General features: G+C 36.0%; 1 protein-coding gene across 1 annotated transcript in view; it reads right to left on the bottom strand.

Moving 5' to 3' along the window:
* bif (protein phosphatase 1-binding protein bifocal) overlaps positions 1 to 17,193 on the bottom strand; it is a 40,769-nt gene that overhangs the window by 17,665 nt on the left and 5,911 nt on the right. The gene's annotated exons all lie outside the window — the stretch shown is intronic.

Genomic DNA, 17,193 nt, shown 5'->3' with positions numbered 1-17,193 from the left:
AAATGTAAACTTTGCTTATTAAAAAATTATTCACTGCTAATGTTCAGCTTTATATCTCTGTTTTTAAATTGAAATCTACCTAAATGCATATTTATATAAAAGATTTATCTGCGATTAAGGCCTGCGATTTTTCAAATCAGTACGTCACTTTAGACATTACATTCGGCAAAAGCAAATGAGTATATACACAAAACGCTATATCATCGTCATTGTCGTCGGGATAGAGTGTTTTCTTATTTGTTCAATTCTCAACTTAATGAGAATTTAAAGGAAATTTCACTAGGACGGTCTCGTTACCTTGAAACGATTTTTTTGGTGTAAATAGAATTGTAAATAGAATTTTGTTGTGTTATTTGCGTAAAGTTGACCTTTTCGCGTAAATCTCTTCTACTTGCAAATCCTAACATTCCGACAGAAAAGAATATTAGATTCGAGCGTAAATAAGTGCACGTACAAATACGCAATCCTCTGAAGAAACTCCCGCGGCGATTCGGGAAAGTTGTTTCCGCGTGAAAATATGAGGGTCTGCACGAAAAAACGCACCTTTTCCTAACCTACATTTAAAATTAACATACGCGAGACTGGCAACGACTAATTTACAGTTTGCGTGTATTGGAGCCAACTTCGTCAGGCTTTCGCTCATGAGAATTAAATGGTGATATCCGTTTGTTGATTTGATCTTCTTTAATATTTTTAAAGATTATTACTTGAAATTTCTTGTAAAAGCTGTAGAGAGTCTGTTTTTAAATATATTATAATATAATTTGTTAAATATATGCAAAATAAAATATTCCTTAATCAAACGGAACTTTTGGACAAGTTATTTTGTGTGTGATTCGATAATTTTTTTTTTTTTTTCTAAAATTGTAATTATTTTCCAAGTTAAATATATTTTCAAACTTGTTGTCAGAAAGATGTCATATGTATCTGATCTCTTATGTATTAATGTTGTACGTTACGAGGTTCATCGAAGATAACACAAAATATAATTTTAATAACGTGATTATAAAGACACAAGAAATTGCAAGATAAAATTAAAAAAATATACAGATACTGGAGACGTATCTTTCCTTCGCTTCTTGGAAACAAGGATCGCGAAATGAAAAAAATATTCAAGTCGACACGATCCACATCTCCCCACGTTGCATTTTATTTATTTTACTAGTGAAAAGAATAACGAAGAACTCGTTTTTAACTGAGCATGAAACGTGTCATCACGGTCAAAAAAGACGAAATTTTTCGAAAAGTATTTTCGTTGCATGCGCAATCGAGCGGAGTAAATTACAGTCTGCGACTCTCGCGACGTTCCCTCCGCGTACAATCGCAAATTACCCCCGAAGCGATCTTCGGGGGTGAGGGTGAGGGGGGGGGAGGGAGGGGATGGGCGAAAGGAAGCCTATCTTGCGGCGTTATTTTTCTCCTTTTGTTAACAATGGAAATATGTTAACTGCGGACGATTCGATCGTGCTTTCGAACGTGCCGTGACGACGGTTACATTCAGGCGAGACGTCAGTCGGTCATTACGGTTACCGCCTTTCAAGACTCTTGTGAATGGGACATCCTGCCGAGTCGAAGAAAAGAGGGAAACACGAAACGTGAGTGATACAAGGTAATATGGATAAACACTCGAGCCGCCCTTCGAGGGAGGGCCCGCTCCCGCTCCTCCTCCCCCCTTCTCTTCTCACTCTCTTCGGCCACAAGTGGACTCTCTCGCGAAACAGGATATACGAAACGTCATAACGTCATCGCGAACCTTAGAATTATCCGACATCTGTCGCGAACACGTGTGTTTCATTCCTCGACGTGACGTCAACATTTATTTTCGCTCAAGCGAAATAGCGCATATTATCCCCATATTATTCCCAAATATTAAAACCGCGATAACAACGATATGTGGATTAATAAAATATTGTATATATTAGCAAACATCTCTCCTCTCTCTCTCTCTCTCTCTCTCTCTCTCTCTCTCTCTCTCTCTCTTACGAGAAATATATTTTTTCAAGTGCAAATATTTAGCAAAAAATTATTTATACCTGCCAGTGATGTTGATATAATGGTAATCGATTTCCGGACAGTATATCAAGATGTCGTATTGTACCGCATTATCATGTAATTTTAGTTATTATATTAGCGTACACGTATCCCGCTACCCTCAACATTATCGCCTTTACATGTTTTTGCGACGGTATATAATAAATAATATTCCTGCGCGAAACTTTCAGTAAATTCCACGTTCACGCAGCGGAGATCCGCGTGTGAAATCGAGTGGCCTTACATCGGCGGGACGACCGATTTCCGGTCTACTTCCGGCGATCGCCGCAGGGGAATCGCCCGGCGATCGGCGATTTTCGAAAGTGATATTTTTTTTTTATGATGATCTTTCTCGCTGCCTCCTCTCCTCCTCCGTGTCGCGCGACGATTTGGGTTGAACGTTCGTTAATCCAGAGAAAAATGCGGTCACGGTTCATAAGACGCAGCCGCATTACGGACGAGCAACGATCGAGGCCGAGCAACATAATATCTGTATTTGAATATAAAACGTGGCGTGCCGATACCATGTGCCGGTGAAACGAGATGAGCGAACAAATATGTCGCGATTCCGTGTCGGCGGTCTATTCATTTTCATGTCCGATACGCAAAATCTATAATTTACGGAAGCCCTAGATAATGTTCACATTGTATCTGTGTAAGTAAAACGTTCCAGAAGTTACTTTCTCCGGAATATAGAAATCTTCAAACAACAAGAAAGTATCTACTAATTGTAAAAGTTGTGAAAATTGACAGTTAAATAAATTTGGCTGAATAAATTTTAAATATAATTAAATTTTACGAGTAAATTTTTTTAACTAAATTCAGGCGTATAAATGACAATTTTATTCGCATCTATCTGTCAATTGGACTTTATTTTTAAAAGTATTTTAATTTATTTGTGGTTTTATCCAGAAAGAATTTAATTTCAAAGTTTAAAATGTTAAGAACCTAAGATCATCGAGTGTTCATCTAAGGATATGTCGGTCGAGGGAAAGTGCCACGACGCTTCCGAGATATTTTACATTTTATGAAATCATATTTATATTATATTCCAATCCATCTTATTAAATTTATTAATAAATTTGCAATATCAATAATTACTACAGCATAATGAAATAAAATATAAAATAATCACATCACATATTAATGTATCTATCATACATATTCGTATAATTTGGTGAGCTGCGCGCGAGGAAGAGATTCATTAACCTAGACGTAAACTTTCTATCTGCACGTTAGATCAGTAGATTTTAGATTAGTGATAGTTCGTGATTGATTGCAACGGGGGAGGGGGGGAGGCGGGGGGCGGGTCGGGGGGGGAAGTGCAGCGCGCCACAATTCTCGCCAGATCGCTAACTGCCGCGGATTAATGTGTCGGATTCATTACGCAGGCAATTTCAGCGGGTATATAAAGTATCGTGAGAAAAAGTGTGAAGTCGCCGCGTCTAGCGTATAATCTCGTATTACGCCCAGGCAAAATGGGCGGATTAAATCTGACAAGTTGGCATTAACGGTTAACGCGGAACGACGGCTTAAGTAAGTTGTCGATCGATCGCGTGGTAGTTATTAGCCTTATTAGCCTCGGTCGCAACAATGCTCTTCGCGGATTGAAACGTATTATCCGCTTATCGATCGAAAACCGCGGCCGCGGTGACGTTAACGTTACTTCACATATTTACCCGTAATTATGCTCACATGTGCACGACGCCGTGTCGCAGGCAGGCAGGAACTGGACGAGTTTTTTTATAGAAAAGAATAACGCTCGGCTCGAATAAAATACTCGACTTTACGCAAGGTCGATAAACTGGATAAAGGCTATTTTGCAGATACAGGTCCGGAAGTAACAGGTCCGGAAGTACAGACCAAAAAAGTGTAGACGCACACATTTTGACGTATATTATTTATATAGCTTATATTATAACGACGAGATACAACATGCGATTTTACTCGTCGGTCTGTTAAAAGTGATAATTGAAACGGTAATTGTATGATAATTAACTGTAACTCTGCTTTTCGGTATAAAAATTCTTTTTCCTTCTTTCTTCATCTCACATTTATTTCCTTATATTTTCTGAAACGATTGTTCGATAAAAAATTATCGCTCGCCCGTCAAGCAAGATTTGATTTCAACCGTTTTTCCAACATCTCAAATATTTAATCGTGGAAAAACTATACGTAATACGCAATCGGTTATGAATATTTGGTACGACCGGGGGGTTGTCCTGGGAGGACGTGGACGTGGACGGATGAAATGAATCCAAACGGGACGCCGGTTTAAAGAGACATCGGAGAAGAGTGCATATTAATAAAGGAGGGAAGTTGCGGCAATGAACCTGGGGACGCGGTCCCTGACTCCATGAGAAACTCTCAGGACGGTTCTTTCCATTATTCCGGCCGCAGTGAGGTAGTATCACTCCCGCAGGTGGACCTTGAACCTACGAGGAGAGACAGATCGCAGGCTGTCGCCTGACGACGGTCGCATGCAAACCGCACGCACTCCTCGCAAGAGCGTGCCTTATAACGCACGCGTTACGCTCGCACGTGCAGCGAGCGGATCGACGCGTAAACATCCTCCCGGGACACGGAGGATGTTAATATATTTGCGATATAACCGTAAAAAACACGGTAAGTCTGAATTCGTTGGCGTTGCAATGCGCACTGACTGACATAAATGTATCTTAATTTTGTGTTGCAAGGATCGTAAGATTTTTCCAAGAAATAATAAGTCATTATAGTTTCAGCCAGAAACGCCTTGCGCAATTTAAATTTGCGGATTTAAAAAAGTGTCCGATCGCAATAAAATAAAATCGGAAAAAAAAAAATAACGTTTAAACTGTTGATAAAAAAGCATTAACAATGAGAATCAATTACGTACGTGATTTTATATTAATAAAGTATTGATGGAGCTCAAATTAATTTAAAAACTAATAGAGAATAGTTATATTAACATATTAAAGATATAATTGAGCACGAGAAAGGATAAAAATGCAGCTTTTAAAAACAGTCATAATTTTGATTAATTTTTTCCTACTTATCGCTTAAATATCGCTTAAGAGTGCTTGGAAGTACGGTATGCCTGGAATTCCGGTTCTTAAGTGGCTATTCCCCTCTCGACATAATGATACATTCAGTAGAAATAAAAAAAAAAATGTTACCCGCTTACAATTATATTTTATCGATCTAAATTGTTGCGCGATCATCGCTAACTGCAAAAAAAAAAGATTTTCAACAAAAGACGGCTACGCGAGGTACTGTGAGGTTCGTAAAATGAACTTTCCCAGATTACCCGATTGCTTAAAGTCCACGAAGTCGGGGGTGTGTCTAATTGAAAATTATCTGAAACTTACTGCACGGTGTAATCGTTCTCATCCGCGTACTTCCTTTCGGTTTTACCGCACACCCCAACGCTCAACGAGCTCATTTCCTCCCTCGACCTCTGGATCCGGTTCATGGTCGGTCATACTTGAAGTCTCTCAAAACGTTTAACGCTTAATCTTCGGTAATCATTTAAAATTATTACCATCTATATCATATACAAATATCAATCTAATCTTTAATCTGAGACCAAAAAAAACATTAATTATTTCATGATAAAAGATTATATTAAAGATAAAAAGTTAAAAAAATAATAACAAAAGACCTGATATTTTTCTTTGAAGAGTTGTTTTTCAAAAGAATTGTTTTTTTTTTATATTAACAGAGATTTAGATGTAGAAACGATTATTGCAAGCAAACAGATAACGTAACAACGAAATATGCTTTTTCAGAGAAGAAAATAATAAAGTACTTTTCCAAAAAAAAAAAAAAGATATCCTCTTATCTTCAATCTCAGAAGCGATATATGCGAGTGCAGTAAATCGCAGTATACTTTGAATTACCATGAACGATCGTGTTCTATATTTACCCGTACAGTCACCGGAACTACTTCCCGCCCACCCATGAACTTTATTAATGCGTGTCGTCAGCGAGGGATCAATTTACATGAATCATCCTAAATTCGCTTGGTCAAACCGATCAAAGTTTAGTGCGGAGTCGCAGCTGACATTTCCTCATCTTACATTTTATCGCTGCCGTCCGCAGAAGGAAGAATTGTGCGCTTTTTCGTCACACGTCGTCACCGAGGTGATCCTGTTTTCATCGCGATATGCGCATCCTCGATATTCGCCTCTCGATAAATCATTCGGTGTCGGCACATGCGACACATCAACTGGGTAGATAATCGAAATTACCGCGGGCGAATGTCGTTTTTATCGCTCATTGTTTGTTGGATATCTCTTTCTGTCGTAAGTCGTCAGTTGTGGGGCTCCTTCAGCAGTTACGCGGCGCATCCATTGTTTCGAACATGAACAATTTAAACTTTAGAAAAGGCAATGGCTTAATATCGCGACCGCGTACTGAACTGCAATTATTTATACCTAAAAATGGCATATTTTTCGCTAACCATCAAAATGTATAATATTCATAAAAATGAATAGTGTGGTACAAATATAAAATTTTTGTTTATCAACCGTATTTTTTTGAGATTTTAATATTTATGGCGTCTCTTAATAATAAATTTTTTTCTAATATTTATTTCGAAATATTCGAAATTTTTTTTTTATGTAAAGAAATTCTTTACAGTCTCTAATAATTTTTTAAATGTTATGTGTTTATCGTTTGTATGTCAAAATTTTAAATACGCATAATTACGGAATGTATTTTAAAAAGATACGAAATCTACAAAACTACAGAATTCCTTTATGCCATTTTTTTATAATGACGCGGATAAATTTAATTTCGAAAGTATACTGTAAATTTTAAGAAGATGCAACCGTAAAACCGATTTCAGCAGGATTTTCGAATCCTTACCCAAACCACTTTCGGAACAAGTAATACGTAAATGCGGCATAAATTCGAAAGTATTATCGATCCAACGATAATACAGGATGTTGACAGTAGTCCTGCTGCCGTTTCGCAGGAATGGAGCTCGGTCAAGGTCAAACGAGGTCAGGTATCTTGAATTTCACCGAGGAAACCCTTTCACGCCCGCTCACGATGGAGAACGACGAGATTTCACCATCGCGATCGAAGTCGTCGAATGAAGCCTTGCCTCAGGGATGAAGGAGAGGAGGGAGGTGTTATTCTCATGAAAATTAATTAGTCCAATCTGCGGTGAGAAAAGATACAGCGGCAGGTGCCAAAAGGCGCGGACTATTTCACAGTTTGTCACGCAAATGCGATGCATAAATGATGCTGTGGCTTCACGTAGAAACGGGACTTCGAATATTCTAATTTCATATGCTCCAATGCAATGGAAATAAAAAAATATTCCGTATTTTAATCGGAAATTAAAAAAAGATCCAATTGCTTTCATTTTTTTATATCACATTTGACTAACGCGTTAACAGATAGTGACAATGGTAACCGTTATGTAAAGCTGATTTTGCGATATGAAGATGCATATTTTTAGATTACGTCGATATTCGGTCGATATTTTGAAGCGCATTTTTCTTTTTAATTTAAAAAAAAAAAAAAAGAACCTTTATCTTTCCCGTGTCGCGAAAGATACACTCGCAAATTCGTTAAGGTATTCAACGGAATATTCAACGTTATCAAATTATACGATAAATCAGACGAATGTCGACGAATGAATATGTTCAGGTTATCGAATTACCGGCTGAAATTATTGAAATTATGAACATTCGACCAATTTATATGGACAAGCCACGCCATATTTACTAACTATATCGTAAATTACCGGTACGATTTAAAGAATTGCGAGGCATAGTTAGTTCTCGAGTTAATGGCTTAGTTAGTCCAATGAATATTATCCGAATGCGCAATAATGTTATACATGAATTCAATTATTATAGATCACTGATTTTATAAGGAACATAATGCGGCTAATATATCAAAGAGAGGTACACGGCGGTTGATTACGCCGCAAGTGGAATAACCGGTTTCAGGCAAAGAAAAAAAAAAAGTGTATCCGTTCGGATCATCTACCATAACAATAGAAGGTTTTCCAAAGTTAAAAGAATAAAATATAAATCGAACAAATATATCGATACTGTGATTTGATGCGTAAACTTATTCCTTCAATCGTTTACCGTTTTCATGTACGTTATCAAAACAATCCAGCGACAAAATAAAAGCGATATTCTACATATATAAAAAAAAAAAAAAGAAAATTGTTAGAGATTTTATAAAATAAAGGTAATATATTTTTTTTATAAGAAATTACATTAAAAAAATAGAACAGGATGATAAATAACATTATTCCATACAGACAGGATCATAGGTATCTAATAATTTTTCTTTCTTGAATTTTTATCTATAAATTAATTTATAATTTATTAAATAATTCAGCTTGAAGCTGTTACGTTTCCAAGTTCGTTAAAAATAACGGCACGTGGATATAAGTAATTGTCCTGAATTTATAGACATACGTACAAAGAAGAACAATTATTGGACACCTAAAATCCCCCGTCTATAGAAGTAACCATCTATTATCCAGTTTTTTTGAAAATTATTTCATCATTACATTATTAAGAAAATGAATTTTAATTAGATTTACGAATAATAAATTAATCTTTAAGTAATCATAACGCTCATTTGGTCGAAATATCGGCAAAAAAAATCTTTTCCAGCAAATATATCCTTCTTAAAATTAGAAAAAAACTTAGAAAATAAATGTAAACACATAAGAAGAAAGTCGTCCACGTCGTTATTTGTATTGAGCGCCAGTACGATAGTGGCTGTAAACTCGATTGCAAAACGTTCGCTCGAGCAGTACTGCAGTACTCCTTAGAAGGCTAAACGAAGAAGTAAACCTGAAGGATGCTAACGGACTTCGTGCTCCTCTACTGGGTGTCCCGGTTGCTGGTCTAGGACGGCCATATACGAGAAGAGATCCGCGTATTATGTCGTGGAATGTTACCAATCCACGAGTTTCCCCCCCTCCCCCCCCTCCTCTTTCCTCCCCCTCTAGCTCATCCGATCTCCACCGCTTCGGACGATCGGTTAGATTTCTCGAAGCTCGAAGAAATACGTCAATACGTCGGCAAATTCCGATGATTACTTCTCTTTTGGAGTGAGTAGAAATCAGATGACCGAGCCAAGTTTCTAGATAATAAATTAATAAATGTAATCAGCTACTTTAATTGGGGAACAATGTTCAAGGAACATATTGCCGATACTTGGGCCAAAATAAGCAGTATAATCAGAATTCGTCAATACAGACGTGACAGATAATCGATAGGCGATAAGATTAAAATTGAACCCTCCCTTTGCGGCTGAAATCATCAGACGCGTATCATCGTAACACACATTTTATCCTTGCAAAAAAAAAAAATTTCTTCCTTTCGCACGAACGTACGCTTTAAACGAACTTGAACGTCGAGAACAGACGTTGAATTATGAGATACCGTAATAATTACCGAATAGGAAGATGTCAAGGATATCCTCTCACCGAGCGAACTCAATCGCCACACTGTAATACGAGGTAAAATAGTAGTCAATGAAAATCCGTGATCATCAACACATAATGCCGTTAGAACTTTATCTGTTAGAAAGTGTGTGTTCAATTACCGTAAGCGTAAAATAATAATTTAAAACCGCGCGCGCCTATGCGTATATTTAATTGCATATTTAAATGCCATTTGTATATTTATACTATCGAGTTATTTTCTCGCTACATAAATTTATGCGTAACTCAGAATCGCGCTAAAAAAAGAAAAGCAAGAAAAAAGAACATACGTTTGAGGGAAAAATTTAATAACTTAATCTAACAAGTAGAAGTATAATGTGAACGAAGGAGGATATCATTAGCGCCAAAGTTGACACATTGCCGATATCCAATATCGGTATCGTTTCACGAGTTGAGTTCTTAATTTCCGATCGATAAATCGACAACACGTGACTCATAGAAGTGCCATTCCGAGTGATATGTGTTTACATAAGAATGAACCTGCTTGTAACGGCAAATGCAACAACACTTTGCCGTCGCATTACATCACCATAGATTTGCTCGCAAAATGCAAAATGGTCTTAAAAAAGATGTAAGCTAATCGCTAGAAGTTAAATCAAGAGTGCTTGTTTTTCAATTGAATTCGCTACGGTTCGCTCAAATTATACGTCATTAAATGCTCTCGTGAATGCAGGATGACTCGACAGCTGAAATCAATGACTTATGAAAGAAGAAAAGTGATTACTTCCGCCTTCCGTAAAGTCTAGTAAACATTATAAGTGAACGTATGAGAAAATAAATTGTAATGGAAAAATTAAAAATTGAATCTTTTGAATAAAAAAAAAGATAATTTTTTTTTATACATGTCTGTTATTTTTAAAAAGGTTTCAATCCCTTTTTGCATTTTTTTTTTTATAATTTTGTGTATTAAACTATTTTGTCATGATGTAAAATTGTTTCGGTAAAATAAAAATGTCTGTTTGCTTATATTGATTACAATCTCTTTTATTTTTAATATTAATATCTTGTATATAATAAAACGGTGATTAAAATAAGCCAATTAAATAATATTTCGTATATATTTGTATATGTTTTCTTTTTACGTTGTGTAAAATTACATTTTAGATTATTTAATCTCTAGTTCTATTTTTAATTGAAATTTAAAATGTTGATTATCTTGTAACATTTTAATAATCGGTTTAGATTAATTGAAATTTTTTTATAAAAACTACTACAATCGCCAATATTACTCCTGTATACTATTTCTTTGACTCTTTCACCGACACAATTAAAGGATATGAGTAGCTCGGATTAAAAGCACTTTCACTATTAAATTTAATGGGCATCGCGTATGAAAATATCTCTTCATTCTTACTCGATTTAATTAAAACAGACAAGAAACAACAGCGGCATGTACTTTCGCTTCGGAAGATTTCAAGGATATTATGAAAAATGCTAATGACATTGGACAAAAACAGCCCGTAAATGGTTCCATTGCGCTAGCGTGTAATTTCTTTTTAGAGCAAAAACGTAGATATCGCGTATCGCTTCCCTTCGGTTTCCTTTCAAAAGAAGAACGAGAAATTATATCTATGTGTGAAAAAGGAAGAAAGCCAGATGACGAAAGGACGCGGATGGAAGGAGGATACGGCGGTTATCACGGCGGTTTTAAACGAAACACAGGACGTTGCACTAACGTTCGACCGGATGATAGTTGGCTGACGTATGTATATGCGTGGGCTTTGTTTAAATTCCTCTGAGTGTCCCAGTTAATAATTATGCATACCATACGGGTGAAATATGTATGCACATATGCACGTCTTGTGTACACAACGCTTGCCGTAACAGTCTCGCATTGACGCACGCTTGGCTAATTACATTGGCTAATTACTCTTTGTGTATCATCATCATATCATCTTATTGGGCTACGATGTCCTAGTCCGAGAGATAAAAATAAGTGGTAAAATAAAAATAAAAAAGAAAGAGGAAAAATATAGTGGAAGATATAAAGTTCTTTCTTTTGTATCACTAACGGAGGAGACGAGTTTAAATAAATAAAGGAGAGAAAACTGTTTCTAAATTGTAAAATGGAAAACAGGAAACTCTTTACCTTTATTGTTATTATTAATATCAATTTGTAAATGTAATGGAATGAGGGAATAAACAGGTTCGATAGTACAGAGCTCCCAGACTTGTATGTCGACGATTATAAATTGCTAAGTTTGTACTTCCCACGGTTAGGCACAACAAAGTTTAAGTTCAGTGCACTTACTGGAGAAATAACGACTTTCTCCAAAGAAAATATATGAAATGATTAATTATCGTCCATTGCCATACTCTAAAACCGGCGGTATTCTCACGTGAGAAAAACGCATTACGTATACACATTTTACTTATACGTATTATTGTAATTTACGCGGACATAACGATCGTGATTATGCAATTTATCATAGAATCGTAAAGGTTAATTAGCACGCTGAACGACCGCGTGTGATATAATCCAACGTTAAGTAAGCGCAATATCGGACTGCATACAGAAATAATCTACCGATGCACAAATCCATCTGTGTGTATAAATATAACGGATATAACTCTTTTAATTTTTTTTTTATTTATGTTAAATATATACTCTCTTTGTATATCTAGATGTCTTTAGTTTATAGCTTCTTCGTCTGTGCTCTTCCGCTGAAGATGCTTTTTCCATTTATTCGATAAGATTTCTTCATATATATATATTTATGACTGAGCTGCATTATTCACACGTTGCATTGCTACCATAAAACGAACAATATGGTTGTAAAACGTCATGAAAATCTACACATTAAATATAAATAAACAAAATTTAATTTGTATCAAGTATATTAAAAAAAGATATATAAAATCTTTATTATTATTATTATTATTTTGACATAACGCTTTTAAAAATCCTTGACAACTGACTGTATTGCGACAAGTTTTTTTTTTTTCTTTTAATTGATTATTACCTGTCACATCACACGGAACTTTGTGCATATTTTTTCATATGATAATCATGTGCAATCATGTGCAGTGATTCCGGTTTAATCCGTATTTAATTATTGTCGAGTAGGTTTAAGCTCCGAAAACGCTGACGTGTAAGCATATAACTTGTTCTCTCTCTCTCTTTCTCTCTCTCTCTCTCTCTCTCTCTCTCTCTCTCTCTCTCTCTCTCTCTCGTGCGTAAATTCTACAATGCCATCACGCGCTCTTGTCAACGAGTCGCAAATCGAGTTAGCTTGTCGCAAAAATTTTGCTATAATGCTGTTTACACAAACAGCGCTTCTATATTAACACACATCTCTTACTGTCCGTAAAACCGGATTGCTTGTGATTAACAAAGTTACTGAAGTCATATAATTACACTCTTTCGGATATTGGCGGTCAAACCCAATTACATTTCATGACACGTCTCTATTTATATAAATAAAATTACAAGAGTGTTTATACAAATAAATGCAATATATATTTTACAAGAATATAAATATTATACGTCAAAGGATTATAATAAATATGATTGTAATAATTATATGGTATATAATTAAGAAATTATTTGGATATGAGCTTTTATCTTTTAACTCATTACATAACAAGACAGTGATAAAAGTTGAAGTTTTTTTTTTTTTTTTTTTTCAATCATTCTATTGTTGTAGAAATGATCATGTCACTTCTCACTTGCTCATTAAACTTTGGCTTAGAAACACGGATGCAAATTTCCTACTTTCCACGCGGCAAGTTTATCATTGCATAATCTATTTCATCACAGAAACGATAAATTCCGTTATTTAAAGATGTGTCGCTCACAGCGAAAAAGAGCGATAACGTTATCAGCCAGTTTTAATACGAGTCATATTTCTCACTCATGTATCGGCTTTATCAGCTGTTAACAATGAGAGCTTAAAACCTGTTTTTTTTTTTTTTCATGCTTGACACCGAAATTCACGCATAAATAACGCGCATTCTTCACGCAATCCTTCGCTCGAAACTTCGTGGAAGTTCTTCGGTGAAGGAGATTACGCCACCTTGACGTGCGTTCCAGTTTCTAGTTCGTTAAGCGATCGCTTTTTATTCAGTGGGCGGCGATATTCTTTTTTCAGCATTTGCGAATGTGCCGTTACGCCGATTAGATGGAGCAGAAGCAGTTTCGCGAATAAAATATGAAAATTATGTGCAATTCACGGCACGAGGAAGCACTCGTAGCTTCTAAGCAGCGACCTACGCTTTGTGTACATGTTCCTTTGTCCGCAACGTTGTTTAGAAGGATATCATTGCGCGCCCATTAGATAAGGCAGAGATATCATTTCATAAAATGAATATTAAATAATGCGAATCGTATCCGGGAGACAAGAGCAACGGTTCTAACTCCAACCATGTTTGTCATTGCCAAATACTAAAGTTGCTTTTTCTCTACTGCAATTTCGTAATACTTTAAACTGACTTGTGTATTCGTTATTATAGGCTAAATGTAAAGATAATGTAATTTTCAATATCGTTCTTGTAAGTGAAGAGCTAAACAGAAAGAAAATTTATTTAATTGTGTCACCTTATTTCGAAATATTTATATTATTTTAATTTATTCTATTTTTAATTAATAATAAAAATTTTTTAATTTTTAATTAAATTCCTTGTCAAGGAAAGATGTAATTCTTAATTTAGCCTCCGGTATCGGTAATTAGGAGAAAGTATTCATTGGAGACGACATTCCCTGTATAACTGTATAACCTTGTATAAGTATAAATAAATTATACACATATTGATTATACTAATTATATATGAATAAAAATTTTTTTACCTAGAATACTTTATTAAGTATTATTAATTTTTTAAGTATAGGACTAAATAAATATAGCATTACATACATTTACTTTATATATATATAATCAATTGAATAAATTCCAAGTTTGTTAAAGAGAATAAAACAATAACATTCTCAAAAAGACTGAGAATAATTTTGCATACTAATTTAAAACAACAATGTGTGCGATTTGCCGATAAAAGTATATTTCTGATTAAAGACAAAGCGAATCAACAAGTGGCAAACGATACGATCAGGGATTTTATCGAAAATTTATTGACGAAGCTGCTTTCGTCATTATTCTGTGAAACACACTTCACCGGGGGGGGGGGGGGGGGGAAACAAAGGTTTAAATCCGGACCATCCAATGTTTTGCAATGCAAATATATTCGATGACGCGTTCGTCTGAAAAAAAAGAAGAAAAAAGAAGAAAAAAAAAGAAAAAAAAAAAGAAAAGCTCAGACTCTGTCGTGACGTTACTGAGGCGTGACGAAATCCGTAAATTTGCAGGCGGAAAGCAGGATACGTCCGAGAAGTATTAATTGAATGGTGAAACATATCGCGACTCTATATCGCGTGAGAGACGCGATTGTCGGGCACCGTAACAAGTTTTAGGCACGCATTTAATAACGTAATCGGGATCCTCCGATTAGCGTGAGGGATAATCGCCGCTCTGCCCGAAGACGCAGATTCCCACTTCCGGATTATCTAATACGAGAAAGTAACTATCGCGACCGCGAGCCGCGGCGGAGTCGTGTGCCTAATTTCTCCCATTTTCCGCTGAATGTCTTCGGAACGCCTTCGGTTTCACTTCGCGGTTCCGTCGCGAGGACGCGATGATGCGTTTTACGAGAAGGCTGGAAATGGAGTATGTGGCGTTTCGAGCGAGGCAGAGGCGCTCGAACGCTTTAGAAAGCGCCGCGCGATTTCGGAACGTTTTACTTTGCGCAGCACGCGCAAAGTAACACGCTTGTTAATTCCGCGGTTGGCATCCGCGGTTATCCGAAGGCGAATACAATGCTGCATTGATATCTGATCGAGTCGTCGGACTCTCACACTGTCGGCGGCACTCCAACTTTTTGTATTTCGTTAAACGACGGCGCAAAAAGGCGCAATATTTCACGCCGCTTGTGTAAAATGAAAAATCCTCTCCATTTATTAACATAATCGTTTTCCTTATTTATGTTATTGATTGAATATATCAAGAAAAATGGAATGACATTTGTGTCAACTTATGTTAAATAATGGGGATCCCAGTATCCCGGGATTTATTTTTTTGCAATAATTATGTAAGTGTAAGTTCTCACTTATTTCTTTACCACCTTATGAAAAGTACAGAAATATTAAAAAAAAAAAATTAGTTACAATGATTTGAAACATAATTTGTTAAGTAAAATTTAATCAAAATCACCACATTAAGAAAAAAATAAGAGATCGAGTTAATATAACTTTTATGCGTTATGAAATATTAAATCTTATCTATGATAATCGGCGAGTAATGATGTTGTTTTCCCAAGCAGTGCCGAGTGATACAGTTAAATGTAAATAAACAGATTTCGTTCCGTCAACTCTCTTGCTGATGTTTCTTCAACTTATGAGTAAGCGGCGTAAAATAAGAAGATTGTTTTTCTCATTCCGGGGACAACCGCCGCGATAAATCCAACAGTGTCTACAACTCGTCGGTGATGACTTGATTGACGAGTTAGCGTCTCGAAGCGTCAGCGCGATATTTAATTTAGCATCTATTTAGGGGCGATCGATATTCCATTCGGTTTAGAACTCCGCGACGACACCGTTACACATGTCGTACAACGGTTTAACGAGAATTCTCGCAACCCGCGTCAGCTCGATGCGCAATACGAGTGTGGAAGCGAGATAGAAAATCGAGGACGAATAAGTCACGGAGTATATACAGGATGTCACGCGATTTTCTCGCGTTACCTTTCAACTATCTCTTGATTAACTTGAAGATCGGATCCTTTCACAACTTTTATCATTCGTCAAAGTTAATCGTTTAATTAATCTTCGGGAGATCGGCCTACTAACTAAAAAAATTTTCCATCGCAGTTTAGTCTCGAGATCTAACGACGAGTCATCATCGTGAGTCATTAAAATTTATTTAATTCGTGAAAAATCCTCTCGAATAAATCATGATATTAATGTATAATACTTGACACAAAAGTAAGAAATGAGAAGAGCTCTGAAGAGAAACATTCCAGAATATCCAATATGGTAGAAGTCGCGGAACATCAGCGACACCCTGTATACGCGAAGCGAAACGTGTTTGGAATATTTAGAGTTAATTGGAATTCCACAGCTGTTGTTATTGGTGCAAAACGTCGCCTTTGTCGAGCAACACTTCTGTCCGGCGTATTAAAGAAAGTGAAATAGCCGACTATCTTACGCGCGCGAAAAGAAAGTTGCCGGCACCAGGTTGTTATTGAACTATATCGATCGTCGCATCTTCCTTTGTGGCGGCGCAACGTGCTATTTAATGAAAATTCGGTTTAATGAATACGCGGTTCTCTCATAGACGCAAGAAGCTAAATGAGAGAAAAAAAAAAAAACCTCGCAAGTATCTCTTTGCGGTAAATTATTTGCTGCCGTGTTTCGTTAGCTTACACTAATTGCCTTGGTTCATGGAATATCTGTTTTTTTTTTTTTTTTTTTTTTTTTCAATAAAGTTATCGCTGCCTGTAATCATCACAAGAATGTTATATACATAATACGTTTTAATAGTTTTACGATTCAATGTCGTGATTATAATATCGTGAAATAATTAATATGTCATATAAATTATTTATAGACCAACTTTTTCATTAAGAAAATTCATGTTTATGTGACACGTAAAAAAAAAAAGTAAGCTAATTAGATTTGTAAAAAAATATATAAGTTTTTACATATT

This window comes from Pogonomyrmex barbatus, unplaced genomic scaffold (genome assembly GCF_055798465.1).
Source record: "Pogonomyrmex barbatus isolate J1 unplaced genomic scaffold, ASM5579846v1 scaffold8, whole genome shotgun sequence".
NCBI classification, from domain to species: Eukaryota; Metazoa; Arthropoda; class Insecta; order Hymenoptera; family Formicidae; genus Pogonomyrmex; species Pogonomyrmex barbatus.
This window is presented reverse-complemented; position numbering and strand designations above follow the sequence as displayed.